The 9,895-nt window shown below is 38.5% G+C and overlaps 1 protein-coding gene across 3 annotated transcripts in view; it reads right to left on the reverse strand.

Moving 5' to 3' along the window:
* LOC143035024 (cubilin-like) overlaps positions 1 to 5,850 on the reverse strand; it is a 281,762-nt gene extending 275,912 nt beyond the window's left edge. For 2 of the 3 annotated variants that reach the window (XM_076201429.1, XM_076201428.1), the window contains exon 1: positions 5,658 to 5,849. The gene's annotated coding sequence lies outside the window, so the exon portion shown is untranslated. Of the gene's footprint in view, positions 1 to 5,657 lie in introns of all 3 variants that reach the window. The other variant, XM_076201427.1, reaches the window with a different exon arrangement.
* Positions 5,851 to 9,895: the final 4,045 nt, after the last annotated feature.

The following is a 9,895-nucleotide window of genomic DNA, read 5'->3' on the forward strand; positions in this document are numbered from 1 at the left end:
TTGTTGCCACTGATTATCTTTCAAGATTTTGTATTTTACAACCCATAACAAATAAGAGAGCTTAAACAATTGCTCTTAGGATCTTAGTTTCAGATAATGGTATTGAATTTAATAACAAAATCTCGGAAGAAGTTAGTTAACGTTATCTATTTAGGCTACTTAAGATAAACAAAATTAATATTAAAGTGAATCATCCTCAGAGTAATGTAGTTGTAGATAGGTTAAATAAGAAAATTCTCAATTGTCATAGAGGTTTGATAAACCCACATAGTATAACTTGGGATAGCTGGATTCCTTGTGTTAAATGTGCACTTGATAACCAAATTAATACAACTACAGGTGAAGCAACACATATTATCTTCTACGATGAAGAAAAAATTATCTCATATGAAGTCTTGATTGCAAAATCAAAGCCAGTGTATAACATTGATGATAACATCTCAAACAAGATACATACATTTCAAGCCATACATCAAAGAGTTAGGGAACACATGAAAGATTATACACAAGAGATGAAGAAGCAACAACATAAAATAGCACACAAAATAGAATTACAAATAGGAGATTTGGTCATGGCCAAAATGCATACAATCAGTAATAAACTTTCACCAAGATACTCAGGTCCATATAGAATAATTTATTTTGCAGGTGGAAATGAATACAAGATCTTACATTTAGGAATTAGGGAAGTGGTAGTTAGACATGTAGATGATTTAAAAAGAACTAAGATAGAACTTGATAATGATGATAATTGTGACGTTGAGGATTGTAAAACAACTCATTTTAATGGAAAAACAGCTTCATGTATACAATCTATTGGGAAAACTTTGAGTTCTGAAGAGCATCAGGAATATCAATATTATGTTTGAAATACACATTAACACTGCTAATTTTTACAGATAAGACTAGGTTTATAATATTGATATATGTATGGTGCATGCCTGGGATTGGAAACCTGTGTGACCTGGAGCCTTGGTCAGTCATGAAGACCAGGGGCCTTGCCAATGTGTAAAAACAACGCCATTAAGTATTATAAGATCATGCTTTCCTTTTGTGTTCTGTGAAGCATTGAAAAATTCTTGTGAAGCTTCACTAGTATGTGTCTGTGATGCAGGACTTTCATTACAAAAAGGCAGTTATAAACCAGGTTACTCATAGTAACATAGAAAGTTCACATTTCCTATTTACCCCAAACAAAACCAGGGTATCTATTATCTGTCCTGAATTCAGTCCAAAGATGGAATCCTTTGAATGTACTATCTCAGTTTCTGACAACTGTGAAATACATGCAAGCACACTCTACTATTGCTAACAACCTTAATACTGCCCATATAACGAATGTAATATACTTCACAAACATCAACATCACATTGCAAGAAAACTCTCCACCTTTGAAAATAAGAAAACACCCTACATTGAGATCTTCCACAAACAATTACTCAACCAATTATATCCTTATTTTAATTGTTGCTTTCTCCTCCTTAGTTGTTGCTGCCTTAACATCATTTATTGTATTCAGGAAGATGAAGACATCAAATCCACATTTTGTTATTGGAAATTTATGTCATCCTCAGATCTTGGTACCAGTGATTTTTGCAGTCTACTGAAACTGTTATAGATATATTAGTTTTTTGTTTTTATAATTTGATTAAAAAATTAAAGATCACTAGGTATTTGATGTTATAGATATTTGTACATCTTGGAGTAGTTGCATATTTATAGCATATTTTGGGTTACCATTAAGTTGATGACAACATCCATTGAAAGATATATCTTTTTAACCTTATTCTAGCCAGTTTATGCAGAAATAGTTTGAATTATTGAGTAAGTTCCATGTATAGAATATTATATTAAACGTTGATTTCCAGAATATTGTAGTATGCCAAAGCCCTGTAATAAGGTAGTAGAAAAGGGTTGGTCAGGACGACCAAGTGGTAGCTGCCGAGCCCTGTAAGAGGCTGATAGGTAAGTTGGTAGAAAGAAGGGTAGCAGACGGTGTTGTACGTTTATGATTTAATTGTTTATAAACAACACAGTTCATAGGCGAGGATTTGCATAAGTTTGCTCTCCACTTTGAGTTATAAAAATGGCTGGGGGCCTTTCTCTATTGCTGACTAAGAACTTTTAAACTAAGTGAGATATGCAGAGATTCGATATTGCTTAAGTAAGCAATATTGCATATAGACTTGTAACAACGAATCTGACTGGGTAAATGGTGGAAGAGGAAATTCAATCGGTTCATGATTATAAGATCACGCCCTTTGGGGAGGACATTAAATATAAAGTTAAAGTCCAATGGAGTAAAGAAACCAGACGTCACTGCAAAGCTCACCTAGGATCTCGCTTGCGTATTCTCGGTGAAATTCCTTGAATGTAACTCATAAAAGCAAGTTGTATAAGAAATCCTACGGAAGAAAAGCAAGAAAAATCTCTACATTTTAATTCCCCCTTGTCTGAAGATTATACTATATGAAAAATTGAAAAAAGAGGAATGATTGGAGACAACAGGACCTACAGACATGTGAAACTAAGACAGCAATAAGAATTGAGAGTGAAGAAAGGGGAAAGTAACGAGTGGCAGTGGAGAAAGGTGGGAGAAGGTGAAAAGGAGGTTGAAATCCACAAGGATAGATAGACTAGAACACGGGAAATATGAGATGAATGAAAGTGTAATGAAACAGATATACTTAGAGAAAATAAACTAGTACCCAATGCAAAATTCAATACAATATTGCGATGGCTCTGTGTGCGGAGATCGAGCGGGATGTGGTGTGATTGCTATGGAATTTTTCGGGCCTAGTAAATATGTGGATGGAAAATTGTCAGAGGGAGTGATAACAGCTCCAGTATTGCAGCGGAGCTACAAGTGATATATGAAGGACTACATATGACAAAAAAAAAAAAAAAAAAAAAAAATGAAAGACGTTTACGGATTTGTAGATAGTCAAAGCGCTATACAATCCTAAACTCGAAAGAACCTGTCTGCGGAAGTTTAGTTAATTGATGAAGGGAACTTGTACATAATCTATGGAAAACAAACTGTGATGTAGTGCTCATGTGGATACCTTCACACTGTGGTATTCAACTAAACGAAGAGGCAGATGCCTCCGCTAAGCAAGCTATACACATGGACACAGTTGATGGTGAATAATATATAAACACAAAAGAAAAATCAGAACACAAATGAGAAACATTAAAAGACAATGGGAGATTGAAAAAGCTCATAATATAATAAACAACGGCAGTAATAGCATGGCACATTATGTAACTGTTTTAGAAAATACAAATATAACGTATGGTAAAGCTTCCGTCAAAACAGATTCCCTGATCATGACGTGATGGTATCGCCTGCAAATTATGCCATAGGACAAAATCTCATACGCTACAGTATTATGTAACTGAATGTTCACAGCAGAATACAGAAATATGAACATGAACAACTACACGGAACAAGTATGTTAGATGATAAACAATGACGTATTAAAGAAAATTTTAAACAAATTTAAGTATGTAGATATTGTTATATGAAACTAAAAAAAATGATATATGACATCAAATATGAATAAATTTGTAAGCCTTAGAGGCAGCTATGAGTGGACATTTAAGCATGCAAGCATGGCACTTTTGATGTAAAAGTCAATAAACCTTTCATAAAAAAGGAGGGAGGGAAGGAGGGAGGAAGTGTGGGAGGAAGGGGGTGAGAGCAGAATGGGGAATGGGAGGGGGAGGGGAGGAAGGGTGGGAAAAAGGGGAGGGAAGGCGGAATGGGGGATGGGAGAGGGAGGGAAGGAGGGAGGAAGGGTGGGAGAGAGAGGAAGGATGGAGGAATGCAGGGAGGTATGAAAGGAATAAGTTAATCCTAGCGGAGACGAAAAGACGGAAACGGTTTAAAATGGCGAGGTGAGGAAAAAGAAGTGAGGGAGAGAGGGAGGAAAGGAGGGAGGAGTTGTCCATCACGATGTCAATGCTGGAAGAACATAGAAGAGGCGGAGGAAAGTGACTCCCCCCCCCCCCACAACGCCCTCCGCCAAAGAAGAACGTGAAGGTTCTCACTCGAAGTACTGACTTCGATAGCAGAGAGCCTCCGGCTGAGATACTGACGGATCTGACTCCGGGAGCGCGTCGGTAGAGTCTATAGTCTTTATTCTGGTGTATGTCAGATAAATGAGCGGACGCTCCCGTGAGGGAAGGGGGAAGGGGGGAAGGGGGGAAGGGGCTGCTAAATGGGCCGAGACCTTTCGATTCTAGTATGGACTTTCCTTTGGACCCTCCCCCCCGCATCCCCCCCCCAAAAAAAAAAAAAAAATTATTAATCAGATAACAATTGATGTCCTTTATCATCACACTTTAGGAAGTAGGACGATTATACCTGACCCTTGGGATTTGCGGGGGCATGGGTGAGGGGGTGTGGGATGGGGTGGGGGTAGGGGGGGATTGTATGGGGGAGGAGTGGGGGTTGTACAGAGGCGGTGTCTCTCGTAAGATCGAAGCAAAGCCCGAAACTTGCTGTCCACGTCTGTATCACACGCTTACACACACACGTAACACAACACAACACAACACAACACAACACAACACAACACAAGATGGCGGTGGTGGTGGTGGTAGCGACGGTGGAAAGCTGCCGGGCCGCCTGCAGACACTGAGCCAAACGTCTACAGACAAAACCCAGTTGGCGCTTGGATACTTTCACTACAATTCACAAAGTCCTCACGGGGATTTTTTTTTCCATTCCTTTTTTTTTCACTTTTTATTTTAAATTTTTTCTGTTTTTCTTTTCATTTTTTTCTGTATATATTTTTTTCTTCAAAATTTCTCCACGTTCCTCTTCCATCTTTGAGAGGGATACTAGCAGACACTTCGCTGTGAGAAAAACACTCCTTCCCCCTTCTCCTCCTCCTCCTCCTCTTCCTCCTTCTTCGTCAGGGCGAAAAGTAGGGCAATACAGGCGGGGAGGGTTATATTTCAAGTTGGCTCTCTGGCTTGGGCACGCTGACGACGACGACAACGACGACGACGACGGAAAAGTCGAAGTCGACAAAAGGGGAAACGGAGGCGAGAACCTCTTGGAGGCGGAAGCCAAGGCCACGGGAGTGGGCCGAGGCAGGGACGGCCGGGGCAGAGGTAGGAGGGACAAATGGGCTAGAGAGCAATAGAGAGGGATGAGTAAATAAACACAACTCCCCAGCCACTAGTAAAGAGGTGAATAGATAAAGGGAGGAGGAAGAACTTGAGGTGAAATAAAAAAAAATAGGACGAAGAGGAAGAGGAGGATGTGAGAGGAAGGGAGGGGGGGAAATGGAGGGAAAACGAGGACGATGAAGACAGGGAGAGGAAACACATCACTAAAAGTATTTTCATGGCTTATTCACTGGCACAGATCTTTAAATAAGATAAAGGAACTGAGGGGGAAGGTGAGAGGGGGGGGGGAGAAAGAGACGGGGAAGGGGAAAGAGAGGAAAAAGAGTGGTATTGGGAGCCCGGGCCGTGAGGCTGAGACTGGTGGAGGAAGAAGTCGAGATTGGGAATCATTTGGAGGAAGATAGGGGCTAGTTGAAGGGCTTGGGCGTGGGCTTGCGTGAGAGGGTGAGAGGAAGGGCGAGAGCCAAGGACGTTGAGAAGATGGAGGAAAGGCTACGAAGTCGAAGGGGCTTTACCACACGATTCCTCCCGACACGACCGCGGACTCACACTCACTGACGCTCCTCCGTCGAGCCAACCCTCCGCGTCTACATCCACCTCTACCGCCACCACCGCCACCACACGCGCGGCACCTCCTCTACCTCCTCCTTCACCTCCTCTACCTCCTCCTTCACCTCCTCTACCTCCTCCTTCACCTCCGCCGCCGCAACCGCCATCTAGCGCCTCGCGAAGGGAGCGGAGGAGAAGGACGCCACGGGCAGCGTCATCGGACGCCGAAGTAGTGGCAGACGGAGGAGTTCCCGAAGTGAAAGCCCCGACAGTAGTGACCTCGTAGCCTCCTCTCCTCGCCGGGGGTAAGGGGGAGGAGGAGGAGGAGGAGGAGGAGGAGGAGGAGGATAGGAGGACGAAGAGGAGGAGGATAGGAGGAGGAGGAGGAGGAGGAGGATAGGAGGACGAAGAGGAGGAGGAGGATAGGAGGACGAAGAGGAGGAGGAGGGGAGGAACAGGAGGAGAAATAGGAGAGGAAGAGAACGAGGAGGAGAGGGAGGAAGAAAACATGAAAGAGGAAGAAAACATGGAGGAGGAAATTAAGAAATAATAGGAGGAGGAGAAAGAGGAGGTGGAAGGAGAAGAGATGAAAATGGAGGACAGAGAAGAAGGAGGAAGAGTACGAAAAAGACAAGGAAAACAAAGAAGTGAAGGTGTACAACGAGGAGAAGTAGGAGGAAAAACGAGGAAGAGGAGGAGAATGAGAATGAGAAAGAGGAAACGCAGGGGGAAAAGGAAGAGGAGGAAGATAGGGGGAAAGAGAAAAAAAAAACATAGAATACTCCAACAACTTTTTGTACACACACACACACACACACACACACACACACACACACACACACACACACACACACACACACACACACACACACACACACACACACACACACACACACACACACACACACACACATATGTATATATATATATATATATACATATATATGTATGTATATATATACTCGTATATCTAAGTATATATGGATATATATATATATATATATAAATAAATTAAATATATTGTATACATATATTTGTAAATATATATATTATATATATATATATATATTATATATATATATATATATATATATATACATATATATATATAGATATATATCAAGGACTACTATTACACAGGACGTGTGCACCCAGATCCCTGGGTCCGCTAGCGGAGGCCATTACTTTCTTTGTAACCTAACATTTTATATTGGACAAATATATCAAAACTAGAAACCTAACATTGTATATAGGACAAATATATCAACTATTGACTTATCCAATGCAGTATAAGTTAATATAAACTTTTATAGTGAAATAAGAAACTATTTTTAAGGCACTGTTATGCTTTGAAATGCCAATTTTAGCCGGACTTAACAGGTACTATTGTATGAGGTTAGTGACATCAGGGTTGGCGATTTTTCTTTTAATATAAAAAATCAATTTTTCTTATTTAAATCAGATTTATTTGATTTAAATAGATTTTTTTATAGCTTTTAAATATTGTGGGATTGCTATCTGATATGCGATATGATTGCTAAAGGACATTTTTAGCATATCAATATAAAGAGCAGTGTTATATAGACTTGCCACAAGTATATTAGGAACGGTATAAGCCGTATGTGAGGACGGTATGCTCAGGTTCACTCGATTCCTCCAAGAGTTTTCTCATCTTGGTGACATTTGCTGCATTGTCTGTCACAACACTTCCAATGTGACAACCAAAATCTTGTTCAGCCTTCTTGATCGAATTTTGTACAAAATGTAGAAGATATTCAGCAGTGTGAGGTTTGTTTGATGTGTCTATTGTGTCAACTAAATAAATCTGACCGGTGGATATTGTTAGAGTGACACATATTATGGGCTCATTATGGATGTTAGACCACCCATCAATTGAAAGGCATACAGTTTCATTATTCAGGTCAACTACACACTTTTTATATTCCTTTTCATACACAAGATCCAAATACTTATCAGCAATATCTTTTCTGGATGGAGGAATATAACCTGGCATCAGGTTCTGAACCATCTTGAGAAACTGAGGATGCTGAACAAGACGAAATGGTGAATTTGTAGCAAATATAATTCTTGCAACTTCTTTGTCGAGATTTTCCTTTTGAGAGGCTGAAGTTTTTATGATAAATCTGTCCAGAGATGTTGATGACTTTCTTTTAGATGAAAATTATTTAGGAGAAGTGGCGCCTGTGGAGGAGTCTGATAGTGACCTTTTTAATGGTGGAGTCAGGTTTGCAGATAATTCAAGTGGAGCCGATGATGAAGGGATTGAAGCTGTTGATACAGATCCTGAAATGGAAACAGAAAACTTTAGCATATTGCATAATTTATAAATGAATAAATAAATGAATGAATACAGTGTGATTTAGGCTACATTTGAGTACAGTAGTTATTTTTTTAGATAATGATCATATTCACACAAGCCAATAAATTATTTGGAAATAATTAACAGGATATGAAATAGGTGGGCTTGGAATTCAGCCCACACAGAATTCAGTCCACTTTTAAATTCACTAAAAATAATGGGTTAGTTGCGTTAGGTTAGGCTAAATCCCTTTGGGTTGAATCCCATGTGGGCTGAATTCCAATGGAACCTATGAAATATATTACATAATGTTGAATGAAATGAATAATAATCATCTAGTTGAGTGGATACAGTATATTATAGTGATATAGTCATTACCCAAATTTAGAAGTAATGAAGTTGAAGTATCATCTCTTTAGGCCTTCACATTTTTATTGCACATACTCTCCATTGTTCACCAAATTTATATAGTTGCGTATGAAAAGGGTATGCGTATGCACACAATATAAGTAAAATTATTTACCTGGGTCATCAATTTCTTCTTCTGTATGCTGTGGCTGACCTTGGCATTTATCTCTGTGAGATTTTAATCTTGACACAATGCCCTGTAGTTCCTGGCTGCAGTCTTTGCATTTAGCTCGATACCCTTTGCCAGAAGTTGTTGGTAGTTTTTCAAAACAATTCCAGACAGGATAATTTTTTCTGCCTGAAGGAACCACTCTGCCAGGTCCAAAAAACATCCTTCCTGGTTGATTCCAAAGCAGCAAGACTCAGTGAGAAGCTACTTACCTACAACAAATTTCAACAAGAATCTTGTTGAGACTTATTGTCGGCTGCACAGGTTTATACCATTCCTTCTATACTTTTGGCAAGTCTATATAACACTGCTCCTTATATTAATATGCTAAAAATGTCTTTTAGCAATCAGATCGCATATCAGATAGTAATCCCACAATATTTAAAAGCTATAAAAATCTATTTGAATCAAATAAATCTGATTAAAAAAATAGATTTTTATATTAAAAAAAAAAAAAAAAAAAAAAAAAAAATCGCCAACCCTGGTGTCCACTAACCTTATACAATAATACCTGTTAAGTCCGGCTAAAATTGGCATTTCAAAGCATAACAATGCCTTAAAAATAGTTTCTTATTTCACTATAAAAGTTTATATTAACTTATACTGCATTGAATAAGACAATAGTTGATATATTTGTCCTATATACAATGTTAGGTTTCTAGTTTTGATATATTTGTTCAATATAAAAGGTTAGGTTACAAAGAAACCAATGGCCTCCGCTAGCGTTCCCAGGGATCTGGGTGCGCACGTCCTGTGTAATAGTAGTCCTTGATATATATATATATATATATATATATAATATATATATATATATATCATACCAAAATCGACTAAAACATATTAATCTATTTTCCCTAAAAAAGCATAGACTCATAGGTGACTTGATACAGGTCTTTAAGATTCTAAAGAGAATTGACAACATCAAAGTTGATCAAATTTTCACACTGAAAGAGAATCCGACAAGAAGTAATGGTCTCAAACTGTCAGGAAATAAATTTAATTAGGAATTGGGTAGAAGCAACTTCACCAACCGTGTAGTTAATGAATGGAATAAACTTCCTGCAGAGGCAGTGCAATGTAGTTCATTCCGAAACTTTAAGATTCGTTTAGATAAACACCTAAGTAGGATGCTGTAATGCATGCCATTTATTTTGTATTATTTATTTGTTTGTTATTATTTGTTTGTTTATCATTATATGCTTGATTTTCATTTATTATTATCAGTCAATTTATTATTATTTACTAGTTTCCTGTTTATTATTTAACTATACCTATACATTTATTGATTTATTTTGTTTATTATTATT

This window comes from Oratosquilla oratoria, chromosome 18 (genome assembly GCF_046742065.1).
Source record: "Oratosquilla oratoria isolate Oo_2021 chromosome 18, ASM4674206v1, whole genome shotgun sequence".
Classification (NCBI taxonomy): Eukaryota; Metazoa; Arthropoda; class Malacostraca; order Stomatopoda; family Squillidae; genus Oratosquilla; species Oratosquilla oratoria.